The sequence below is a fragment of the Rhamphochromis longiceps genome, linkage group LG9 (assembly GCF_057381845.1).
Source record: "Rhamphochromis longiceps isolate RC_006_pf linkage group LG9, R_longiceps_female_GT1.1, whole genome shotgun sequence".
Lineage (NCBI taxonomy): Eukaryota > Metazoa > Chordata > Actinopteri > Cichliformes > Cichlidae > Rhamphochromis > Rhamphochromis longiceps.
Genome location: NC_140565.1, coordinates 1,574,796 through 1,602,208, shown reverse-complemented (window position 1 = coordinate 1,602,208; position 27,413 = coordinate 1,574,796). Strand labels below are relative to the sequence as shown.

The window sequence follows — 27,413 nt, the reverse complement described above, 5'->3', positions numbered from 1 at the left end:
TGCACAGGGAGAGAGAAGTAAGTTTCTAGGTCAGCCTGGGAGCTGCTGAATTTGAATCCACCAATCAGAGAGCCTGTGTACTTTTTCCCGCCAAAACATGTGTCTCTTTTTACACACGCAGCACAGAGAGGCACAGGATTATTGCAGCCTATTTCTCATAGTGAGGACTCCCCTCAAACAAATGACCATAATTCCCAAACCGTAGGGGCTAGAGCGGTCATTCTTACACCGTTTTGTTCAGAAGAGATGGGGGAATCTTCCAGTGTTTACAATTTATCATTAAAATATGAATTATTAAAGATATTTGACTTCTAATGCACCATAACTGAGTAGAGCGAAGCAAAAACTGCCTTGACTTGCCCTCAAACAACGCTTTGTAACTCGAAATCTATTTGGAGTATCGATATCATTCTTTCACCGTAAGAGACAGCAGGCTTTGGTGAACAGTCATGGAAATTTTCAGGTCTCTGTGGAAATCCAAAAAAAAATTATGACGAGAGAAAAAAGTGGTTCATTTCCAGAGTTTTAAATCTGAAGAAATCTGAGCGAAGGACGAATTTCCTACCCTCAAACAAGTCCAACTCATTTCAGAACGGTAATAGGTGAGAAAGAAATTCTTGAATTGTGAGCGTCAGGGGTGTCTGAAGATATTCGGGGACAAGCCTCATGTCTTAAAGTCGCTTCGTTAAGGAGATATGACGATTCGAATATGCCTCTCATTACAAAAATCCAGCGATGATTTTGAACAAGCTCTCCATTGACTTTATATGGAGAGTTTTGAGACCTTGTGTTGGTCTGAGGAGATTTGCAAAAATTCTATAAATCCCACAACAATGATAGTGACATTTTCTGAAAGCCAGCAAAAATACCTACGTTTTGATGTATAATTTGTGGAAGTTGAGTGAAAATTGAGCAAGTAGCAAGAAGTTGTTCGGACATGAAGTGAAAATTGCAAAACCTTCAGTGGCACACTGGAAGCCAAGAGCATAGCAACCATAACAACGCATGTATTTTGTGAAAAATCACAATTTTGCAACTCAAAACTTTAAGAGGCATAAAAGTAAAACAGTAAAACATTTGAAAAAGCTGAATCATACCTGAATAGCCCAATAATTTGTGAACATTTTAAAGTTTGAATGGTTGTTCTAGGTGAAAATATGAGGAAGTAGTTAAGTTTCAAAAACAAGCAAATTTTAGCAGAATTGCAGAAGTTTCCCATTCATTTCAATGGGACAAATTAAAGGAAAAAAGCTTAATATTTTAAAAAGTATAATAGTTAAAAATAGCAAAAATCGTAGCGTAAATTAGCAGAAATAGCAGAATAGTTTAAAATTTGAACGGTGAAAATCGGCTGAAAATTGTGGAAGTAGTTAAGTGCCAAAAAGTGTACGGAAGCAACTAGAATAATAATAATAATAAAGAATAAAGAGAAACAGGAACTCAATAGTGTGGATGCTTAAAGCATCCACACAATAATAACTAGAAAAATTTGCATTTCCTGCGAAAATGCAGTGTGGATGCTTAAAGCTGAAGCTGTATGCAAAAAGTAGCTGAAAAAGCTGAAAAGTTGCAGAAATTGTAAAAACTTTGCAGAAGCAAAAGAAGTTTGCTAAAATGGAATAACTTAGCAGAACTGCAATATCTTAGAGGAAACATAATACTTGGCAGAAATACAATAGCATAGCAGAATTTAGCAGAAATATTGTAACTTACCAGAAACATGATAACTTCTCAAAAATACAAGAATTTAGGAGAAATAGTATAAGATAACAGAAAGAATATATTTAGCCAAAAATACTTAAACATTACAGAAACACTATGATTTAGAAAAATAGTACAACAGAGCGTAATATTGTGATTTACCAGAGACACTGTGATGAACTATGAATATTGTAATTTTAAATTAAGACTATGTTTTAGAAAAAAAATATTATAATTTGGCAGAAATACTATAATTTAGCAGAAATACTATATTAAGCACAAATCCTATAAAAAGCAGAAATGGTATGATTAAGCATAAATACTACATTTAGTAGAAATACTTTGTTTTAGCACAAATCCCATAAAAAGCAGAAATACTGTACTATGATTTAGTAGAAAAACTATAATTAATCAGAAATACTAAATTTAGCAGAAATACTATATTAAGCACAAATCCTATGAAAAGCAGAAATAATATGATTAAGCATAAATACTACATTTAGTAGAAATACTATATTAAGCACAAATCTTATAAAAAGCAGAAATACTATATTAAGCACAAATCCTATAAAAGCAGAAATACTATATTAAGCACAAATCCTATAAAAAGCAGAAATAGTATATTAAGCACAAATCCTATAAAAAGCAGAAATACTATATTTGGCACAAATCCTATTAAAAGCAGAAATAGTATGATTTAGCACAATAGTAATGAGTTAAACAGAAAAATAGCTCATCTGATAGAGTGGGCACAATAATGGTGTCAAATATTTTGTTCTCCTTGTTCTCCAGTATTCTGACATATGTCTCAAAATAGAGCATTCTCTGTACAATTTCACCCCTCACATAACAAGATGAAGATGTGATCCTTGCATTGTTGAGCTGATGCCATTCCTGGTCAGCTGTCTGTTCTCCTTTTGCTGTCTCAATCTTATGTACCATGTCCTCTGTGACCAGTAAGCTTTCAAGGTTGAAGAGTTCCTCCTCACTGTAGACATGCACACTCTGTGTGGGATCCAGCCTGTACTGAGTGGCAGTGGCAGGTAAAGAGGAGGATCTTGGTAAATGTTTACAGATTTTGTGGGTAATCTGGGCTCCTGGTTAGAGAACACGCTCACCAATGCTGTCTTAAGACTGGTCTTCTTGTCACTGAAGGCCATGGTTGCGGTAAGAGGTCAATTTGTTACATCAATGTCTTTGCATGATTTTCCAGTGTTTAGCAAGGAGATGTAAAGTGGGTCACCAGCCAAGTTCTTGTACAGCGTACTCCTTTAAAGGACCATAATAATGTGAGGATAAAACAAGGCACTGTGAAAGTCATCTATGCAATAACAATAACAATAATAATAATAACAACAACAACAACTTGACATTGTACCTGCATCATTATTCAAAAATGTCTTTGAGTTCATTGATCCATGGAACTGGCCCTGGTTCCAAACCCTGAAAAAAAAAAAATAGCAATAACAAATATAAAAGAAAAAAATACTTATACATATTACTTATAACAGGTTATAAAAGAACATTAAAGGGTCAGTCCTGAATATGAATCTCAGCACTTACTGCTGTTTGGATTTGTCCCACTGTTGGTCTGTCTCGGTGCTGGTGTGAAGATACAACCTGCAGCTTCAGTTCTGAAAAATGTACTGTTTGAAAGGGCAAAACAGTGTGCTTACACACTGCATTGCCAGCTACACACCAGCACCGATCAGAAAAAAAGGACAACAGGGTCCCGAAGCTCAGTCTGCACTAAACCATATAGAAAGCCAGTCTTACACATACTGACAAAGGCTAGAGACTTTTTCAGGGTTAGATGATGGCGCTCAAGATGGAGCAGGAGTTACAAAGTCATTTATAATTCTGTGAACAACCATTATTTACCAGGGCTCACAGAATATGATCACTCTCCTTTCTTAGTGTCCTACAGAGTACAGTACCTAAAAGGATACCTTTATCACAGTAACATTCTAATACAAGTATAAATAATTTTAATAAATAGCATTTGAGTACAAATAACTGATATTAAATTTACCTGAGTATTAAAAGTTATTTCTGGGAATAAATTTAAGTGTCAAAATTAAACCTTTTTCTTATGTGCCATTTTGTTAAGAAAAAAAGCACATTGCTGCAGGTTTAATTAAAACAATATGGTAAGCTTTAGGCTTCAGGAAAAAAATGGTATTGGTTGTGAGACAAACAGTGGTAATAAGGGGACTTGTCATAATCGCTGAGTTCTCTACTGTTCTTTCTTACCCTAAGAGGCTTGATGTCTCTCCCTAAACAGGAACAGGTGAGAACTGAACACCCAGCCGATGCCTAACTTACAGTGTGATGCAAAAGTTTGGGCAAAATTGTTAATAGTCATTATTTTCCTGTATAAATGATTGATTGTTATGATAAAAAATGTCAGTTAAATATATCATATAGGAGACACACACAGTGATATTTGAAAAGTGAAATGACCAGAAAGTGTGTGATAATTGTTTAAACAAAATCAGGCAGGTGCATAAAATTGGGCACTGTTGTCATTTTATTGATTCCAAAACCTTTAGAACTAATTGTTGGAACTCAAATTGGCTCGGTAATCTCAGTGACCCCTGACCTACATACACAGGTGAATCCAATAATGAGAAAGAGTATTTAAGGGGGTCTACTGTAAGTTTCCCTCCTATTTTCATTTTCTCTGGAGAGTAGCAACATAGCGGCTCAAAACAACTCTCAAATGACCTGAAGACAAAGATTGTTCACCATCATGAATTAGGGGGAGGACACACAAAGCTATCTCAGAGATTTAAGCTGTCGGTTTCCACAGTTAGGAACATATTGAGAAAATGGAAGACCACAGGCTCAGTTCAAGTTAAGGCTGGAAGTGGCAGACCAAGAAAAATCTCGGGTAGACAGAAGTGACGAATGGTCAGAACATTCAGAGTCGATCCACAGACCAGCACCAAAGACCTACAACATCATCTTGCAGCAGATGGAGTCACTGTGCATCGTTCAACCATTCGGCGCACTTTACACGAGCAGATGCTGTATGCGAGAGTGATGCAGAGGAAGCCTTTCTCCACCCACAGCACAAACAGAGCCGCTTGAGGTTTGCTAAAGCACATTTGGACAAACCAGCTTCATTCTGGAATAAGGTGCTGTGGACTGATGAAACTAAAACTGAGTTATTTGGGCATAACAAGGGGCGTAGTGCATCGAGGAAAAAGAATACAGTATTCCAAGAAAAACACCTGCTACCTGCAGTAAAATATGGTGGTGGCTCCATCATGCTGTGGGGCTGTGTGGCCAGTGCAGGGACACATGGATTCCACTCAGTATCACCAGATTCTGGAGACCAATGTCCAGGAATCAGTGACAAAGCTGAAGCTGCGCTGAGGCTGGATCTTTCAACAAGACAACGACCCGAAACACTGCTCAAAATCCACTAAGGCTTTCATGCAGAGGAACAAGTACAACGTTCTGGAATGGCCATCTCAGTCCCCAGACCTGAATATTATTGAAAATCTGTGGTGTGACTGTCCATGCTTGGAAGCCATCAAACCTTAATGAACTAGAGATGTTTTGTAAAGAGGAGTGGTCCAAAATACCTTCAACCACAATCCAGACTCTCATTGGAACCTACAGGAAGTGTTTAGAGGCTGTAATTTCTGCAAAGGGTGAATCTACTAAATATTGATTTCATGTCTTTTTTTGTGGTGCCCAAATTTATGCACCGGCCTGATTTTGTCTAAAAAAAAAATATTGCACACTTTCTGTAAATCCAATACACTGCATTTCACTTCTCAAATATCACTGTGTGTGTCTCCTATATGATATATTTAACTGACATTTTTCATTGTAACAACCAACAATTTATACAGGAAAATAATGACTATTAACAAGGTTGCCCAAACTTTTGCATCACACTGTAACTCTCAGCCTGGCCATTTCACTTTTCCTGCTGTGCTGGCCTGCCCTGATGATGACAACACTGGTCACCCAGTCATTGTTTGACACTGGTTAAAAAGGGAAGTTATCAATGCACAACTTACAAACATTCCAAAAAGCAAAGCAAAAAACCTTTAGTATTTTGTCAAATGCCATACTTATTTTTGTCGTTTTTAACCAAATCTAGCTCTACTCAGAGTAGAGGAAAAATTCTCCATGTTTCACCATTGGATTCAGCAAAGATGATTCTACTAAGCATTACTTACGGTATTAATATAGATAAATGAAACATTTGCTTCATTTATGAAAGCTGATTCATCAGTGTTAAAACTACAATAAAAGGTGTTACAATCAAGAATTGCTGACATTTCAAATACTCATCAGTCTAAGCTAAGAAACCCTGTGTGACTTGGCCTCAAAAGCACACAGTCCAGTACTTAACCACATAATAATGATTAAAAGTAAGTAATAGTTTTTGTCCTCTAAATATGAAAGCTTGCCTGTTTAATATGCATCTTTGAAACTATTTTTCCCCAAATGTTGGATACTTGTCACAAATATTCCTCTCTGTAGCTCTGACATATCACAGGTCACCTGATGCCTTCGGTTTCTCTCTTGCCTTTCAGTAATCACCTACTTAGAATTCACAAAAGACCAACAATTACACCATTGACAGAAATGTCACAAAAGTCACAAAAAGGTTCTGGTGCAGAGTTCTACTTCTACTTCAGCTTCTTGGAGGCAGGAAGTGTGACAAAAGTGAAGCTTTACAGACAGAGTAGAGCAAAGTAACTGGGACAAATTTAATCTCTAAATGACTATTTACCTGTTCTTGAGAGGGCTCGAACATCATAGTTACTCGATGTTTACACTCTTACAGTCAGTCTTGATCAATTCAGCAAAAACATCTGAAAAACAAAATGTTGCACAATTTTTAAAAATAAAACAAGTAGAATTTTAAGCAAATTCTAACATGTCTGATTCTATACTGTTCAATATTATTTCATTTTCATTGTGACATCACTAGTTACATCTGATATTTCCGAGAAAACACTAAAACAATCAGCTGTTTGTGAGCTGCACACTATGATTGTGATAAAACATTTAAACTTTGTAGCTCATACAGTTATACCTCTGCTTTACGGTCTTCTGGCTTTAAGTTTATTAGGCTCTTCTTGCATAACCATCAGAGAAATAATTGGATAGTAGTCATCTGAATGTTACAGTTACTGAGGCAAAGTGTGTGGCATTAGGAGAAAGAGACAAAAAAGAAAAAACAAAACCTAAGCTGGGAAAGCTATACCTGAAACATCATTAGAAAACCTGAGACGTGGAAACTCAGAGGGGATGTCCAGCAGAGAAAACACAGGGGCTGATAGATAGCAGAGAACGTAGAAGTAACGCAGACAATCTAACGAAAACAGAGGTGAACACACACACTATGGCTGTGTCCCAATTAAGAGACCGCACACTTTGAGTGTGATTACGTCACCGCCACGGGACAACGGCTGTCCCAATTCCAAGTGTACTTCAAATGCATACTCCAAATGCGCCGTCGATTTCCCCAAATATCAAGCGTGGTCCGGTGCACGCTTTGTGGTCCCATATATCCCACAATTCATAGCGCGGCAGTGGGTGTAGATAATTTTGCCGCAAAATATGGCAAAAGGCAGCGGCCGAAGAGTGAACTGTCAATGAATATAACGTCACTGATTTTTGTGCAATGTTTAACGAAGAACATTAAAACATTACTGTTGGCCACATGTCGGCAAAGTTATGTGACATTAGTGATGTTTGTACTTTCAGCGATTACTTGGTTTTAAAGCCTTTACTTCTAAATTATATATATATATACACACACACACATACATACACATATATATATATATATATATATATATATACACATATATATATATATATATATATATATATATATATATATATATATACACACACACACACACACACACACACACACACATGTATATACGCCTGTCCCCACACCTCGCGTGGGAGCCGCTGGGGCTCGGCAGGGACCGGTGCCTGTTCCTGCGCCCCGGAAGAAGGCGGCGGAGCCGGCAGCGGTGGAGGCGGCGCCCGAGGAGCCGCTCCAGCCGGGAGAGACTGAGGCGGCACCCGAGGAGTCGCTCCAACCGGGAGAGATAGCAGCGGAGGCGGCACCCGAGGAGTCGCTCCAGCCGGGAGAGACAGCGGCGGAGGCGGCGCCCGAGGAGCCGCTCCAGCCGAGAGAGACAGCGGCGGAGGCGGTGCCCGAGGACCCGCTCCAGCCGGGAGAGGCAGCGGCGGAGGTGCAGCGTGGGGAGCTGCTCCCACCGGGAGGGGCGGAGAAGCCGCGGGATAAGTCGGTGGTGCCCGTGCTAGGGGAGTCCGCGGCACCGAAGCCCGAGGTTGGCGGGGTGAGCAGAGCGGCCTCACCTCCACCAGAGGCCTGTGCCTGCCGGACATCTGCCCAGCCGCCTGCGAGCCGGGGCGCACGACCGTGCCGACCGCGCCGCGTTCACCTGCCACGCGGCCGACCTTCCGCCTGCGGTGGGGGGAGTACGTTCGGCCGGATGGTTCCCCGGCCTCAGTCAGGCGATGGGGGTATGTGGCGAGGCGTAGCCTGCGGTGCCGTGCAGAGGAGGCGGACACACCTGTACGGCGTCCGCAATCACGCCCCGCCGAATTAAATATTGTACTGGGTCCTGTGGTTGGGTTGTTGGTGTTATGTTGAGCTGGCAGCAGGAGAGCTGCAGCTCTGAGTGCGAATGTACAGCAACCATGTAGGGATTAATAAAAAAATATCAAAATGCCACTGGGTCTGCCGTGGTCGTTTACAATGATACATTTAAAGTCATACTAACTTTGACATATTTCTTCATATATTTGTTGAATTAAATGGTTATATGAATTAAACAGTCTGTCTGTACATAATTCTGACAGATTTTAAGGAGGCTGTAAGCTCACCAAGCCAAAACCCCAACCATACTATAGCTTTTACATCATTACATTTCTGAGTTTCATAACTGTGGTGGTGCAACTACATAATACATTATTTTAAACATACCCTAAACAACAGCTTTACAATGAACACAACTGTAAAGATTTCTGACCTTAAGTGTTTTACCCTACAGCAAGCTATCACGATTAGGCACTTATATTTAACATAGCTAATACATTTACCTTTTCCTGTCATGTGTTGACCAAGTTTAGCTTACCTTTTTGAAGTAAAACCTTGAAGCTTGACCCTTTGAATTTTGAAATGTTAGGATGCTCAGTCACCGTGTGCAGCCTTGAAACCTGCGCCTTCGGACGAAATCTGGAGGGAATTAGCACTCCTGCGTCTATGAACGTATTCGAACCGCATTGATTTCCCGCACTCTGTCCCGGGGACTAGCAGTAACGTGGATCTGTTAGGCGTGCTTCCATGACACCAGGAAAAGAGATCGCCACTTTCAAAATAAAAGCTCATCTAAAAAAATACATGCAGGGCTTTAGCAGTCGAACTTTAAAAAAACTACATAATACATTAACTACATAAAAAATAAAAAAGACCAGTAATTTTATACGTTTTAAATTGTAAGTTTGAGACTTATAAAATAGTACTGATAATTTCATAATTCAAATTAGACAAGAATCGGGTCTGATCACCAACAAAAACCGCCCTAAAGTAAAGGGACAAAATCAACACAAGGCAGTACAATTGGGAAAAACAACAATCATAGTTAGCCAATCAGGCCGATGGCAACAGATTGCATCACAATTTGTAACATCAAAGACCAGCGGTCCCTTTCCCGGTCTTTCTGAAGAAACTTACAGACACAGTCACAGCTCTTCTACTTTGTGCTCTTGTGATATTAAGAACTTCATAAAACGTAAGTATTGATATTGAAGCCGTTTTTTAGTGCCTTTATACCATGTATAACACATTATAATGTAGTGAAAGATAAAAAATCTAGCCATTTAAGTTCCTGTGAATATAAAGACCGTCAAAGTACCCCTAAAATTTGGTCTGACTTTTCTATCGGCCTATGAATGTTTTATATATCGTTAGCTTCATAGCATAATTGCCTAAGTCAATGACTTAGGCACTTATGCTATGAAGCTAACGATATGTGTATCTCCATTTTTCTCTCGAAGAAAAAAAATTACTTTTGATAAATTCACATTTAGTATTGATAGCAATGTATTTGTAGGTGTCATAGTTTGATGAACTTATTGTTTCAGGGATATTTAATTGAAAAAACTATCTGAATGTATTCATGAAAATGGCATCTATTTTTTTATGAAATATTAAGATCTTACAGAATCAGACAAATCTTCCAGATCTATAACAGTTTTATAAACTTTAAGACGTTACGTTTGGGCTGTTAGTAGGAAAGAATTGCTTAAGGCTGGCACTCTGCCCTGGCAACCGTCTCCCAACTTTGCTGTTTCTGGTCATAAAATTGCCATTTTCTGCCCAGTTAAGGAGGGCGGGACTGACCAAAAAGCAGGGACAGTAATTCTATAATTTTATTGGCTCAAATGATTAAAAAGGGGAGCCAATATGAACTAAAGCCACAGAGACCAAGCAGGCGCACTATGTTTTTGTTTGTGTGTGTGCACCTGGCCTGTGTGTGTTGGGGGAGGGGGAAGGGCAGGCAGGCAATCTTTAAGATGTCTGTAATGTTGCTGTTTTTCACTTCAGGAGCATGAATCCTTTTTCAGATAATCTTCCTATGATGATTCATTGTTTTCTATTGTCCACTGTAACCTATTTACAAGTATTATTTTAATTAATAATTATTTTAATTATTATCTGAAAACAATTAAACACCTGAAAGGCCCTGGGGACCTTTTGTGGCTTTTGCATTTTTCGATTCCAAGCCATTTGCACTGTGTTTAATTGAATATAGCCAAATTCTCCAAAAAAAAGTTTGGTATAATTTTATTTCAAAATTCAAGTCTGACTTCCTTAAATTAGCTTCAGTGGCTAAGCTAACAATACACATCCTCTTAGAGCCCTAGTGGACGTTTTCGTCCCATTATAAACGCTATTTTTCACTGCAGAATTATTACCGTTAATGTCCTGGTGATTACTCATGTCTCCGTCTCGTTTTGGTCTATTGGCCTTAGAGTTGTAATTTTTTTATTTGTCCACCGGGTGGCGCCCTTGCTCCACATTTGACCCCGGGCTGGAAAACAGCGGGCTGCTTGGACAGACCTGCCGGAAATGAAGCCTCATTTCCGGCGTGCAGCACCGGCTTCGCCCACTGATCGTGCGGGACCATTTTTTTGTCCTTAGGACCATGAGAGGGTGCTTTTTTTTTTTTTAGTCAACAGGAAATGACGTATTTGTTGTCACGTGGTATCGGACGTGTGGGCTGGTAAAAGCAGTCCCCGGTGATCGTGCCCCGGTGATCGTCGCGACTTACCCCGGCAACATGCACTTATTTCGGCCTAGAGGAGGAGCATTTGCCGCCTGGAGACCATTTTCTGGTCCTGAAAAAAAAAATAAAAGGCGATCGAAATGACTGTTTGTGCCAATCTTTAGTCCATCTAAAGGCCTAATTATAATAACAATCAAATATTACTTCAAATGTTTTTTTGGGAAAATATTTAGTTTTTTAGTTTTTTTTTTAGTTTTTTTGTAATTTAAAGGGTTAAAACAACGAAAATATAATTAAAACTTTATATGAATATTTCAGGGAGAAGTAGTTTTAAAAGACTGACAAATTTAAAGTGAAAAAAAAAATTAATATTTAATATTTTTATTGCACTTTTTGGGCGTGGTCGATAGTGTGCATTTTATGAAATGCACTCCTGGAAAAAAAATAAAAGGCGATCGAAATGACTCTTGGTGCCAATCTTTAGTCCATCCAAAGGCCTAATTATAATAACAAACGAATATTACTTCAAATGTTTTTTTTTGAAAATATTAAGTTTTTTTGTTTTTTGGGCCTAAAAAAACAGGGCGCTCATGTAATAAACCTGGGATTTAAAGGGTTAAAACAACGAAAATGTAATTAAAACTTTATATGAATATTTCAGGGAGAAGTAGTTTTAAAAGACTGACCAATTTAAAGTGGAAAAAAATATGAATATATAATCTTTTTATTGCACTTTTTGGGGGGTGGACGTTTAGGTCCATTAGGGCCTTTAGAGGGTGCATTTTTTAAGGGCCTACCAAGGGTTTTAAGTGGGGAAAAGAAAATTGTGATTTTTTTTCTGCGTTCCATCCAGAGTGAATTGGATAGACTTACATGTGCTGTAATATTTGTATGTATTTTATGAAGGCTCATAAGCGTTTAATTAATTTTCAGACCAACATTTTGTAAAGATAATTTGTGTTTTTACAAAAATATTGAAATGTTTTCAGGTATGTAAATATCAAGCAGGAACCTCAGAAACACACGTAGGGTTGAGGAAGTTCATGATGTGTTTGTTTTATATCAAAATGTGAAGAGATGACATGAAAGCAACAGGTGTTACTGTATTCTGTCAGAACTGTATCCAGCAGAAATGTATGAACCTGTTAATGTGTTTATTTTGCTTTTTTTATTTTCAGAATGGCCTTAAGGAAACTGACTGACAACCGGCCTGAGACGCCGTATTTCCGGCCCCCACCCATTCATATCCGGGTGTTGAAATGTTGTGACCAGCTAAAGGTGATTCAATTCAATTTTATTTATATAGCATCAAATCACAACAGTCGCTTTAAGGCGCTTTATATTGTACAGTAGATCGTACAATAATAAATACAGAGAAAAACCCAACAATCATATGATGTAGACTTTCACATGTATGAACGTGACTATGGAGTAAGATCATAGAAATACATTTCTTTATTTATGTATTTATCAGGTGATCAGCTGGGTTACTGAGGATGGAGAGGTCAAAGCACTGTCAACAAAAAAAAATAAAGTGGCAGCAATCACAGACGGTGAAACAGTGCTGAAGATCACCTTGTTTGAAGAGTTCTCCTCCAAAGTAAAACAGGACATGTCCTACATGATGAGGGGACATGAGCTGAGGGGCCAAGCTCCCCCTTATCTCATCAATATCACTGCGAGGACACAGTTCTTTAAAGCTCCTGCCCTGGCAGTCTCGGAGGCCCTCATAATAAAGGCGGAGGAGCTGCTTAATCCACCTTCCCCAGCAACACCACTAAAGATGAGCCCAACATCTGGAGGGCTCATGACAGTGGAAGGGGAGGTTGTGGAGGTAAATATTTGTGGTTCCATCAGAATTGATATTGCTTCAGGTTTTCAAAGAAACCATTACTTTTTTGTCTTTAAAAGTAAAAATAATAATTTTATTGTTCTTGTCAAACAAACACAAAATTGTGAGAACAAGATCAACCACTATTATTTTGTAAATGGTTGTAGATTTATCATTAACAACAATAATAAAATAATAGATGTAGTAAGTCAAGAAAGTAGCACCTAGATGTACACACACAGATTTATGCAATCACTATAACTGACATTATATTTTAATTGAATTTTCAGTGTTCGGCAGTGAGGACAGTTTGCTCAGGCAAACAACTGGTGCCAATACGCACTCTCCAGCTAAAACAGGTAATGGTGCAACTAAAGTGTAATATTGAAAATGGTGAAAATAGGCACATTTGAGATTTCCATTAGTTAATGAATAAATGTTTCATTCTGTCATTTTTGTGATTTCAGGATGGACATACCATGACTGTCTCCTTGTGGAGGGAGGCGTCAATTGTTGACGTTCGTGTGGGAGATCAGGTAAAGATCTCCCATGTGAAAGTGCACCGCTCCGCCTATGGAGTACAGCTCCAGTCAACTTCCCATACAAAGACTGAGGTATGAAGAAGCCATATGTTTGTACCAACATGTAATAGCAATGTCATTTGCCAAAATGTTTAGAATTATAGGTGGTCCAAAAGATTGACTCTGTTCATCTGGACGTAGCATTTTCAAGTGGGAGAAATGTTTCATCACTCATCCAAGTGACTTCTTCAGTCTCAGCGGACTGCAGGTTTCTGTGGTCTTTGATCAGTGCCCGTGACAATTTGTATATTACTGACCAATTAACTGACCTCCCAGCCTATTGCTTCTTCAGTGGGCTAGTTTCAGTCATTATGCAATGTACTGTTTAAAAGATTGGGTAAAACAGACTGAAGAAGTCACCTGGATGAGTGACAAAACATTTCTCCCACTTGAAAATGCTACGTCCAGATGAACAGAATCATCCTTTTGGGATTTACTTACATGGATCATTGAGCATGCATCAAGACGTGATTACCATATTAAATATATGCTTTTTGTGTATTGACAGACAAAGGAAGATGAACGTACTCAAGTAACTGTAGTTGGTGTGGACACTGCAGAGCAGTGCAGTGCACTGCAGTCCACCCAGCTGCAAGTTCTCCTTCTAACTGGAGAAACCCTCTTCATTGAAGAGGAGATGTGGAAGCCCTACGAGGAGGAGTTTGAGAAGCACAGGATCACTTTTACTGTAAAAATCAAAGGAAAACAAATAGTACACATAAAAAAAACAGAATAAATATATATAGATATAGATATAGATATGTATATATATATATATATATAGATCTATATATATAAATATAGTTCATTTGTTTTGTTTGTATTTTTTAAAATGTTCAAGTTGCTATGTTCATTCATTTAAACAATATTTAAAAGTTATAGTTTCAACTGCATTCTTATGCTAAGTGTTTTTTAATCTGATAAAATCTAATAAATAGCTGAAAATGCATAAAGCAGTCTCATGTTTATTAAATGAAACAGAAGACATGGTTTATAAAACACTCTCTAATGTACAGTTACATTGCATGCTCTGTACAGAGCTTAACAGACTTTTTAAGCACTTAAAACCTTCGATAAAGAACACTCCTGTAGGCCAACAACTGCCTATCTGTATGTTCAACATCATATAATACTGTTTTTATGTGTGTTTTCTAGAAGGCTGAAAGATTATATATGTTTTTCTTAAACAGTTTGAAAACATTAATAACAGTCAGTTTCAGTTTCCCTAAGTGTTGTGGTGTATTAGCTTCTGGGCTGGCTGAAGCCTATCAGGGCAAGTCCATTTAGCTCAGAATTCATATGATTACTACCAGTGTTTATTAGAGTAAAAGAAATAAATGTGAGAAGAACATGTGAGTAGTTTCTTTTAAAAAGCCTCATGGCAATGGGGATAAAGACCCTCCTGAACCTCTGAGTCCTGCAGTGCAGTAAGATGACCCTCTCACTGCAGTTCATCTTGTCCTGTGAGGATGCTTAGGTGGCTGTATTTATTGTTCTCCATTTTAGATTACAACTTCTTCCTCATCTGCTCTGCACGATGTCTGACTGACTCAACATCTTTGCAGACTGTCCTGCATTGTTTTGTTTTGTTTTTAGGTCTGGTGAACTCTTTACCACCTCCTTGGTGTTGGTGTTCAGGAGAAGACTGTTGTCATTGCTTCAGTCAGTTAAACAAATCTATACTAGAAAAATTTGCATTTCCTGCGAAAATGCAGTGTGCATGCTGTAAAGCTGAAGCTGTCTGCTGAAAATAGTTGAAAATAGCTGAAGAAGCTGAAGAAATCAAAGTCAGTGTTTAAAAAGTTGTTGAAATTTTAATAACTTTGCAGAACAACATCAAGTTAGCAAAAATGTAATAACTTAGCAGAAATGCAATAACTTAGAAGAAACATAACAATTCAGCAGAAATGTTGTAGTTTACCAGAAGCTACAACTTAGCAGAAATGTAATAATTTAGTCAAAAATTAATAACTTGGCAGAAATATTACAACTTACCAGAACTGCTATAATTTTGCAGAAATGTAATTATTAGGAAAAAAATTTATACAGATAACAGCTGAAAACGATGAAGTAACCTCAAAGTTACTTGTTTAACTGTGAAAACTGACCAGAAACATTAGAAAAGAAAGAAAACCAATTCAATTCAATTTATATAGCGCCAAATCACAACAAAAGTCACCTTAAGGCACTTCATAGATACAGAGAAAAACCCAACAATCATATGACATATGACCCCTATGAGCAAGCACTTTGGCGACAGTGGGAAGGAAAAACTCCCTTTTAACAGGAAGAAACCTCCAGCAGAACCAGGCTCAGGGAGGGGCGGCCATCTGCTGCGACCGGTTGGGGTGAGAGAAGGAAGACAGGAATACCAGCCAGCAGATAAACTGATGTGAAACAAAACCAAGGTAAAATTGCAGAATTTACACAGTTGGTGAAATGTAAAAATGGCAACATAAAAACCCCAAACAAACAAACAAAAAAAAACCAAACAACATTTAGTTAATAAATGCACAAGATGATTCGATGATAAATATGGTACCAATCTACAAAATACTGTCGAAATGAAGTCGACATTGTGATATATTTCAGGTGTGGAGAGTCACACAGCTAAACAATCGATGTGCATATTTAAAGAATCAAATAAAGAACATTGTTGTGGAATAAATTACAGTGAATAATAATCACTGCCCTGCGTTAGAGAGTGACTTATGATGAGGTATTAATTGGCTTAACTTTACCTCTAACAGCTTTTCAGATAGTGCTGTGACCAGGGTGAAATCCATCATAAAGTAACTGTAAACAGTAGAACCATTAGCATGAATGTTATGGTTCTACCCTGATCAAAACTCAAGTCTGCTGTTTGACCTGATATAAAATGATAAAGAGGAACACATATAAATGACCTTTATGAACTTTTCAAAATGACTTTATATGTCTGACCCATTATCTATATATATTAGAGCAGATGTGGAAAACCACTGTTAGACCTACTCTATACTAACACAAACACAGTCAAAAATTCATTGCTAGTGTGACATGTGGTCCTTTTTGCCTTTGACCAATGATATGCTGGTTACTTGGACCAGTTTAGTATTTGCTGTCACAGAGGAATGTTAACCATAAATCCAAAAGACAAAACTGAAAAAATATGTTAATTGCAAACATGTTTTTGCTTAGTAAGAGGATTGAAATTACATGGAAACTGTCACCTTAAAGCCTCATTGTAAATATCATCACAAACAGATGTTTTCCACACGGTTAACAAAGCTCCACCACATCCAATCACTGCATATAAATCTAAAAGAAAACAACAACAAATAAAATGTAATTAACACAAGTGAAGTCTAAGGAGCTTGGAAAGAAAAGCGTCTGGACTTCTTTGAGTTCCTTGAAGACGTTTCACCTCTCATCCGAGAAGCTTCTTCAGTTCTAAGGGTCAATGGTGGAGAGTCCCAGATTTAAACCCAGTGGGAGTTTCCCCCCAAAGAGGGACAAAGAACCCCCTGATGATCCTCTACCTAATCACATGAGCCAAGGTGTGAAAGTGGGTGTGGGTCCCAATCAGCCAGGGTTTCGGGTGAGCTCATTGTGAAACCTGGCCCCACCCTATCATGTGATTTCCCGAGGTCAGGAAATCACCCACGCCCACTCCCAGGGTGTGAGTGGACGTTACGGTGTCTGGGGAGGGAACTCAAAACTGGATTATAGATGGCAGACAGTTGGTGTCATAAACCACCGCCTCTGTTTAAAGATGGTCGCTCACAGTGGACGTAAATGGCTTCTTTCACTCCTCCATCTGTCCAAAATGTGAACATTGGCATCCTCAAAGACTGACCTTTGTCCTTTAGATGCAGATGAACTGCTGAGTCTTGTCCCGTGGAGGTGGCTCTTCTATGTTGTGCCATGTGCTTGTGAAGTGGCTGTTTGGTCTCTCCGATGTAGAAGTCTGGGCATTCCTCGCTGCACTGTACAGCGTACACCACATTGTTAAGTTTGTGTTTAGGAGTTTTGTCTTTCGGGTGAACCAGTTTCTGTCTGAGTGTGTTACTGGGTCTGAAGTACACTGGGATGTCGTATTTGGAGAAAACTCTCCTGAGTTTTTCTGATACACCGGCTACATAGGGGATGACAATGTTGTTGTGTCTGTCTTTCTTATCCTCCCTCGCTGGTGTCTGATGTTCTTTTCTGTGAAGCTGGAATGCAGGCACACTGGACGAGCTTATTCTAAAAAATACAGAAAAAGGAACATTTTATTTGTGTTAAGGCCTAAAAACTACAAATAAGTTATACAATGAACAATATTGAAATACCTTATAGGTGCTGCAGGCCACATAACCAGAATCCAGAGCAATCTCACACTCACATGATGGTGAGGAAAGACATGAGCTCTGCAATGAGGTTTGAAGGCCTCAGTTGGGACACGGAAGAACTCAGAAGACAGCAATACCTGCACAGAGAGACAGAGTAGAAAAAGCATAGATTTGTAATCCATAATGTGAATTAAAACTCAAAAAGTGTCAACAAGTATAATCATTTGAGTGTGGAATTATTTATGCAATAAACAGGATTTTAATTAATTAATTGAATTAAAAAACACTGACATTTTTTTTTAAATCAAAGATAAAGAATGATACCTCTCTCTGCTCTGAGGATCACTGAGCATCTCTGACAGGAAATACAGTTTCCTCAGTATGAGTCATCATTGATGGTCTCAGAGGTGTGTAGTGTGGCAGCATGATGATGGTCTCCAGATCAGGCAGGAGGTCAGGTGATGGGTGTGTCATCTTCTCCATTGAAGACATACTGGTATGGCAGTTCATAACACAGCAGTCTCCTTGTGGCATGTAGTTATCTGTGCAGTCCAGCACTGATGGATCAAGTTTGGCTCAGCAGTTCATGAAGATGGTGTTAAGATGTTGTTGTTTCAGCTGAGGATGGTGAAGTTTGAAGGTTTTGCCACAAAGGAGACTGTGCCGTGTCTGAAAAAATATATCTACAAAACAAGTGCTTTTAACACCACCCACCCAGCTCAGCCCCCAAGTGTCTATGTAATGCTGGTATGGGGTGTCGGTTACTAAGTCTAATTAGTACATAGGGGATGACAATGTTGTTGCATCTGTCTTTCTTATCCTCCCTCGCTGGTATCTGATGTTCTTTTCTGTGCATCTTTGCTGACTTTATAAACGCCCAATTAGGATATCCACACGTTTTGAGTGCTTCCTTTACATGTGTGTGTTCCTTCTTTTTCCCTTCAGGCTTAGAGGGAACATGTTCTGCCCGGGGGGGGGGGATGTGTCCTAATTACTCCAAGTTTGTGTTCCAGAGGGTGATGGGAGTCAAAGAGGAGGTACTGGTCCGTGTGTGTGGGCTTCCGGTAAACTTCAATGTTGAGTTTGCCGTTCTCTTCAATGTGCACAGCGCAGTCCAGGAAAAGCAAACAGTCGTCCTTTGTGTCTTCCCTGGTGAACTTGATGTTTTTATCCACGGCGTTAATGTGCGCAGTGAAGGATTCCACTTCTTGCCTTTTGATTTTGACCCAGGTGTCGTCTACATATCTCTACCAGTGGCTGGGTACTCTTCCTTTGAAAGAGCCAAGAGCCTTCCTTTCCACTTCCTCCATGTAAAGGTTGGCTACAACAGGTGACACAGGGGAGCCCATGGCACAGCCATGTTTTTGTCTGTAGAAACCCTCGTTGTATTTGAAATATGTAGTGGTGAGGCAGAGGTCTAACAGTGTGCACATCTGATCGGGTGTGAAGTTGGTCCTGTCTTCCAAGGAGCTGTCTTCTTGCAGTCGTTTTCTGACAGTCTCCACTGCCTCTGTAGTGGGTATGCAAGTGAAGAGAGAGACTACATCAAAGGACATCATGAGAACCTTCACAGACATGACACAAGGGAAGACTTTTGATTTAATAACTAAGCTTAAAATAAATGTTACCTTTGAATATTTGTGGGAAAAATCTGATGCTACCCCAAGAATACAAAGCCACACTGGAAATGATGACAGGCTTGCAGCCCTCTGTCTTCCTGGAGTGAGGTGCCCGATCAGTAGAAGTGAATTGACAGAAGTCAGTGTCTGTAAGAGTGGCCAAACACTGATACTCTGTCCACTTGCGTAGAGTCTAAGAAGCTGGAATGCAGGCATACTGGACGAGCTTGTTCTAAAAAATACAGAAAAAGGAAAAATTTTTTTGTCTGTAGAAACCCTAAAAACTACAAATAAGTTATACAATGAACAATGTTGAAATACCTTATAGGTGCTGCAGGCCACATAACCAGAATCCAGAGCAATCTCACACTCACATGATGGTGAGGAAAGACATGAGCTCTGCAATGAGGTTTGAAGGCCTCAGTTGGGACACGGAAGAACTCAGAAGACAGCAATACCTGCACAGAGAGACAGAGTAGAAAAAGCATAGATTTGTAATCCATAATGTGAATTAAAACTCAAAAAGTGTCAACAAGTATAATCATTTGAGTGTGGAATTATTTATGCAATAAACAGGATTTTAATTAATTAATTGAATTAAAAACACTGACATTTTTTATCAAAGATAAAGAATCATACCTCTCTCTGCTCTGAGGATCACTGAGCATCTCTGACAGGAAATACAGTTTCCTCAGTATGAGTCATCATTGATGGTCTCAGAGGTGTGTAGTGTGGTAGCATGATGATGGTCTCCAGATCAGGCAGGAGGTCAGGTGATGGGTGTGTCATCTTCTCCATTGAAGACACACTGGTATGGCAGTTCATAACACAGCAGTCTCCTTGTGGCATGTAGTTATCTGTGCAGTCCAGCACTGATGGATCAGGTTTGGCTCAGCAGTTCATGAAGATGGTGTCTGAAAAAATATATCTAACAAAACACGTGCTTATAACACCACCCACCCAGCTCAGCCCCCAAGTGTCTATGTAATGCTGGTATGGGGTGTCGGTTACTAAGTCTAATTAGTGCATCAGAAAGCGGGGGCTACACCTAAAGCCCACACTTTTTGATGTCTTTGTTTATTAGCAGCTTTTTCCAGCTGCTCAGAGAATTCTGACTTGGCCTTTATCCACCCAAACCCAAACCCACCCGGATAAAGGCCAAGTCAAACTCACACACCATACCAGCATTACATAGACACTTGGGGGCTGATCTGGGTGGGTGGTGTTAAACTGTAGTCGGGAACTTTCAGAAAACTATCCATTTACTTCTAAATCAGTTTTTATACATATTCTGTAAGCTGTACTAATGTTTTTCTCTACATAATGTATCATTATAGACATCTCTGGTAGCCTAAAGATAGTTTATAACTTTTGACATTTTTTACCTGTAAAACATGATAAGCAAAAACTCATTCATCACAAAAACTTTTGATTCTACAAAAGCTACTATAATCAAGAAAATATAATTGTCTGTATTTATTCATGTGACCCATAATAAATACCTGCATTTATGTGGGATTTATTTATTTACTATTTCATATTTTCAAGCCCTTGGAGGGGAAGATCTCGTTTGTTGAGCTACATACGTCACAGTAAAAAGATTTAGTCATTTAAAACATGAGAATAAAAGAAATGATGTTGGTTTAATAAATGTTGCAGCACATTTCAGATCAGAGGTGCATGATAGCAGATGTTCTCTGCTCTGCATGAAGTACAGCCATGATTTGGTGAAATGATTAATAACATTGCAATAAGAAAGGGTCTTCTTACAGACAGAGTAGGGAAGACAATTTTTTCAATGAAAAATATTTTTCATGCTCTACAATCAGTAAACTCTGTAACAAACATGATCTGTAATTGTTTCAAAACTCACCAGACGACTTCATGATTGGCTCGAGGACAGGACACAAAACACAGGGTTGTGGTAACTGTAATATGATCTCAGAACACCTGAATACAGACATTTCTGTGGCTGAGAAATAAAAATGAGGTCAAGCAGGGTGTTCTTGTCTGTAGTGCCAGAAGTGATCAGCTGTGAATACCCTCTCAACTGAAACTGCTCCAGAATCTGTTTTCTTCCACTCTGCAACTGGTTCTCATTAAAATCTCCACACACAATGATTGGGTGACAGTCCATTATTTCAAGTGAATCTAAAAGACTTACCAGGTTTTGCATGAATGGTGTCAAACTGTAGTCAGGGGGTCTGTACACAACAGCAATGAGTGCAGGGAATGGAGCCTGAACCTTCAACACTAAAAACTCAAGATCAGTGACATTATGCAGATACTGTTTTACCTGAACCTGAAAATGATTCCTCAAATACACAACAACTCCCCCACCACTTCTGCTGGCCATGTGAGGAAAGTTTGTGTAGGACACATGTCTGTTGCGTTTGAACATGGTGTAGCCGTCCAAATGAAGACTGTCTGCAACAAAGGAGCCTTGAAGGTGAGACTCAGTGAGACACAAAACATCTGCTAAACACATTTCATGATGACTCTTGATGTCACTGATGTGAGATGGCAAACCCTCCGTATTGTGATGGATCAGTGTAAGAGTGTCAAGTCTGCTGGCTGTTTCTCTGACCTGAAGAAGAGGCATCATTTCCTCAACACTGGCTTGTCTCATGGTTTGGAGTGCTGCAGTTACCTCAGGATTGGCGTAAATCTTTTTCTCATCCAAGTCCTGCAAATAGAGTCCACTGAGAGACGTCACCCTGCTGAGAGCAACGTAAGCCATACCTGGTTCAAAAATGTTCTTCATTGAAACTACAGCTGTCTGTGTTGTAAGACCCTGAGTTTTGTGAATTGTGCAAGCGAATGCTAGCTTTACAGGAAACTGTCTGCGTACCGCTCCTTTAAACTTCAGACTCTCCTCTGCTCTCTCAATGTAAACCAGATCATCAGAAGCTGCATTAGCACTGCGGTTGTGTCTCATAGGCTGCCGGTTGTCCATCCTGAGCCCCAGTTTAATTATGTGTCCATCATTTTCAGATCTCACCACCTTTACCAGTATACCAAAAGCACCGTTGACCAAACCGTTTAGTGTGTCCAAGTTTCTGGTCAGCATGACTCGAGCTCCTTCAGCAACATTCAGAGTGTCAGGTAAATCATTTCTCCCACCTGTAAATGGTTTGTCTCTTCGTTCCATTCTGCCTGTACATTTATCCTTCTGGAAATCGTCTGCATTGATGATTATGATGTTTGAATGAAGCTTCTTCAGGGTATCTGTGTTGTGGGATTCCACATTCTTGTTGGTGGCATAAATGTGTAAGACCTCAGTTGGACATTCTTCTGGTGCAGTCACAGCCTGTGACAGCAAATCTCTGTCGCACTGAGAAAGCTCATCTGTCTTTTCTTTGACTCTAATCCTGTTCAGCATCTCTGCAAAGGCCACATCATCTTTCTGACGCATGATCTCGGTTAGAGTGATCATCTGAAAATGTTCCTGCCATAGGTCAATCTGTTCTGGATCGTAAACACAGAGAGGTTTAGACTGTCGCACTGGTGGCAGCTGGTAAAAATCTCCAACAGCTAAAACTGACATTCCACCAAAAGGTCTCTGAGTGCCTTTGATTTGTTTCAGTCTTGCATCCACATAAGCAAAAAGGGGTTTTGAAACCATTGAAATCTCATCAATAACAATAATTTCAGCATTCATCAGCTCAGATCTGACTTCATCCAGTTGGTTACCAAGTCCTTGAATGGGTGGTTTCAGACTCCTGGGTAGTTTCAGTAGAGAATGTAATGTAGAGCCATTGATAGAAAAAGCTGCTGTACCGGTAAATGAAGTCAGTAAAACAGTTGGATTTGATATGTCAGCTTCTTCTGCATTAGCAGGCAGTCTGCTCAGGATCTTTGATGCTTCAGAATGAATACACTTAATCAGATGTGACTTTCCAGTTCCTGCACCACCATTGATATAGAAGAAAAATGGATCTGGGTTCAAACCACAAACTCGCTGAATACACCAGTCTCTTATGGCATAGAACACGCAGGCCTGCTTCTGGTTCAGATTCTGATACATTACACGTACCACGGCTGGATCTACTGCAGGTTGTTCTCTGATGGCTCTGATCTCTGTTACAGCATCAGACTGACGACTGTAGTCAGGGACATTCTCCTGTTCGTTCTCATCATCAGAATGTCTCTCAGGAAGATTCTCATCACATTGCAGCCTCACAACTTCAGATTCAGGAGCAAGATTACACCATTCATCAATCACAACATCCCTATTTTGTTCAAACTCTTCCAGTGCACTCTCAATATCCTCAGAGTTCTTCTCATACTTGTCTTTATTTCTTTTCACAACCCTTTTCACAGACTCACTGTGGTCTGAACATGGAAGTCGTACAAAACCTGAGTTGTAGAAGGACTGATAGGTTTGGAACCCTTGTGGTTTCAGTTCCTGCTCTGATCTGTGTGGAAGGTAAAGTCTCAACAGTCGACCATAATATTGCTCAGGATCTTTTTCCTGTGAACAGTGGTAATATCTGATTATAGCTGGTTTATCATTCTTTCGCCTTTGTACAAATCCAAGCTGGTTTAGAAGAGGAAGCACATCTTTTCCTTCATTTGGACCACTCACCAACCTGCACAAGGCAGCAAAATCAGCCAGTGACATTTCCTCATATTCTGGGGTCTCAGGTCTGCATTTGTATTTATCACTCAAACTTGTCATCCAAATATTACAACTGTCGTGTGTTGTGCTTTCCAGGAAGCTCATGGGCCGACTCATTTTTACTGGGTTATCATCTGTTGGTACAAATACAACACTGCGGGAACATTTTTTCATTTTTAGGCCACAGACTCGAGTCACACACTCCTGTGCGCTGATTTCTCTCTTTTTTGAGTAAGCCTGCATCACAGCTCTCATTTCATCACACTCATTGACGGTGTTCTTATCAGAGTTGTCAATAACTGTCTTCAGGTATTCAGAGAGGCCAGATTCTTTCTTTGTTATATATTTACAGAGGTATTCTATACATGAATAGGCATTCAAAATGAATGAGACATCTAAATTAGAGTTCCAGGCTTCAAGCAGGTCTGGGTTGTAATTGTTGATCCAACAGTCCTTTGGGTCACGTTTCAGAATCAGAGCTGTTTTCTTGTTTATGTTCTGGAGGCATTGTTCATACTCATTCATTGTCAAGTTGCATCGTGACAGAATCTGCTCTATGGTGAGGGAAGCAGCTTCAGGTTCCTTCAGCAGGTTCAACAAAGGTCTGAGTTTGGCTTTTGCAGCTTCAGTGTCTGAATCCTCATCCTGTCTCACAATCATTGTTCTTGTGGCTGGTGGTTTGGGAAACCCAAATCTACAACCAGAGTTCACACTCTTAAAGCATGTTTTTGTGTGGTTTTTGCTGTGCTTTTGTAGTTCAGTGACTTTTTTGTGCAGTTCAGGTTGTTTTTCTGGATCAGGGAGTTGAGCTGAGATGTATCTGTCAACAAAGTCACAGACAGTTTGGTCATCATCCACATCTGCTTCTACCTTTTCTCGAATCCACAGCAACATGTGTATATGTGGACTACCTCTGTGCTGGAACTCAACTCTGTAAAAGTAATCAATGATCTCACCAAGGGGCTGTGCAGGAGAAAAAAGCAAATCTCTGAACAAAGCCTCAACACGCTTATCAAACATTCGCATGGTGGTTACTGGATTTGATCTTAGAATTTCACACTTTTCTGACCAGTCCAGGGCTTCAAAATCAACCTCTTCACCTTGCTGTCTCTTTATTGCTTGAATCACTTCAGGCCATCTCATCTCAGCAGCAGAGAAAGTGACAAAGAACTGAGGTGTTCCTATTTGGCGAACCATGCTGAATAGATCTCTGGTAGTTTTCTGCCAGTAAGCTGGAGTTCCTCTGAGTGGCTGCATAAATCTGATTGCATCTTTATTTCTTACCAGCTTCTCTACTTCTGTCTTACTTTGTAACATTCCTGATGTGATTTTGCGTCCATCTTTGGTCATAGTTTTACCTTTCCTTAGCTGTATCGTCATACTGGAATTAGCCAAGTGTATTTCAGTGACAAACTGTGAGAAAAACAGGTAATTTGTGTCTTTAGCAAATCTTGCATCAATGTTGAAAAGCCTTGATTTGAAGTAAGCACTTGGTGTGAGTTTAAGAAGTCTCTTTTCATCCAGTGTATTCTGACCAGTAGGAAACTGCACAGGAAATGCCATGGCTTCCAAATGAGGAGTTCTGAAGAAGCTAACAGGATTGTTTCTTTCTGCAGGAGCCACACAATATGTGTTATCAGTGAAACAAAGAATCTCTTCTGAAATGTCAACAGGCTGCAGACAGCTTTCTAGAGCAAAACCTCCATTGTTCAAATCACTTTCTGGTTCATCTGGATTTTGTTCCTCTGGTTGTTCATCACAGGATTGCATATTAATATCTTGGTCACTTTGAGACTCACTTTCACACAAAAGGGCATCTTTTTCATAGTTGTCAATTTCCATTAAATCTGCTTCATTATAATCATCACTTGCCATGCTGGCTTCATCACTGCTGTCATCATCAGGTAACGTTGGATCACAAAGCAATGCATCATCTCTGATAATAATATCTGTGTACTGTGGATGAATTTGTTTCAGTTTACGCAGAGCTTGAATGAGTTTAGACCAGGTGACAGTCTGGAACAGCTGATGGCCTTTGTAGCACAGTCGTCTTTTCAGCTTTATCCTCATGATCTGTGATTGGCTTCTGATCCTCGGTAAACTGTCAACTGTTTGTTGGACCTCAGATGGTACACACACCACATTACCACGTATGAGTCTCTGTCTCCCCTTTGGAAGAGGAATAATCTTAGCAAATGGTATGCATTTGGCAATCAGATGTCTCTCCAGAATGTTGAGATCACAAAGTTCAGCTGGAATATCCTGCAGTTCTAAACCATTAACAGCAGCAAGCCTGGGCATGCATCCACTTTTGAGGGAACTGTGACATGTGTGACAGATATACTCTTTTTTTCTCTCAACAGGAAAGCTGCAGTGATCATTACATGCTTCATCACACACATGAACAAATTTACCAGTTAGGCACTGATGAGCTACAGTCTGGTGTTTTGAGTAATTTTCTCTTTTGCAGATTTTCACCTGATTAGGAAAAGAAGCTTTTAGACAAACAGTACAAACATAAGATGGTGCTGACTTAATGTTGGATCTGAAACGAGATATGGCCTCATTCATTAAAGTGTTCTCTGGATGACACTGTAAACTCTCAGCTGGTCGATGCATCTGGCGATATTTCCGTTTTATATTCATTGCACATCTGATATTATGCATCTGTCTGAAAGAAAAACCGTTCCAATATTTTACTCTCATTCGTTCTCTCATATTGTCCTTGTGTTGTTGCTGAAATTGTTTTTCTTCTCCATACCGCTTTGTCATATAAGATCGTTTTTTCTGTTTAAAATCTTCGCTTTTTTTATATAGGTTATATACATATGACCTCATGTAAGCTTTATGTTTCTCTCTGAATCCAGCACAAGTTCTGTATATTCTTCTTATACGCTCTTTCTGCTTTTCTCTGAATATGGGAAACTCTCTATATGTTCTTGTTACACGTTCCTTCTGCTTTTCTCTGAATATGGGAGACTCTCTATATGTTCTTGTTACACGTTCCTTCTGCTTTTCTCTGAATATGGGAGACTCTCTATATGTTCTTGTTACACGTTCCTTCTGCTTTTCTCTGAATATGGGAGACTCTCTATATGTTCTTGTTACACGTTCCTTCTGCTTTTCTCTGAATAGGGGATTGTCTTTATATGTCCTTATGACACATTCTCTTTTTCTCTCTCTAATTTTAGCACTTTCCCTATACATCTTTCTTAAATGTTCTCTCTGTTTCTCCTTATAGGTAGCATTTAATTTATACAATTCATTTTTGTACATGCTCTTTTTCTGTCTGTGATCAGGATCATTACACTTCTTAGTTGAGTTTTTTTTCTTTGTCTTGAAGCTTTCATCAAACCTGTACATCTGCCTTTCTTTCTTCTTCTGATTTTCCTTTCTCTGTGGTACTTTTTCTTGGGCTAATAATCTTCTCCTTATTTTT

General features: G+C 39.3%; 1 long non-coding RNA gene and 1 pseudogene across 1 annotated transcript; both read right to left on the bottom strand.

Annotated features, from left to right (window-relative positions):
- Positions 1-2,228: 2,228 nt before the first annotated feature.
- On the bottom strand, positions 2,229-9,349 carry LOC146661505 (uncharacterized). The gene is made up of 4 exons (XR_014913178.1): positions 8,856-9,349; positions 6,461-6,542; positions 3,080-3,144; positions 2,229-2,970 (listed from the first exon to the last, which is right to left on the bottom strand). It is a non-coding gene; the product is annotated as an uncharacterized LOC146661505 (long non-coding RNA).
- A 6,277-nt stretch (positions 9,350-15,626) lies between these two features.
- LOC146661504 (uncharacterized) lies at positions 15,627-19,311 on the bottom strand (annotated as a pseudogene).
- Between the last annotated feature and the right edge of the window lie 8,102 nt (positions 19,312-27,413).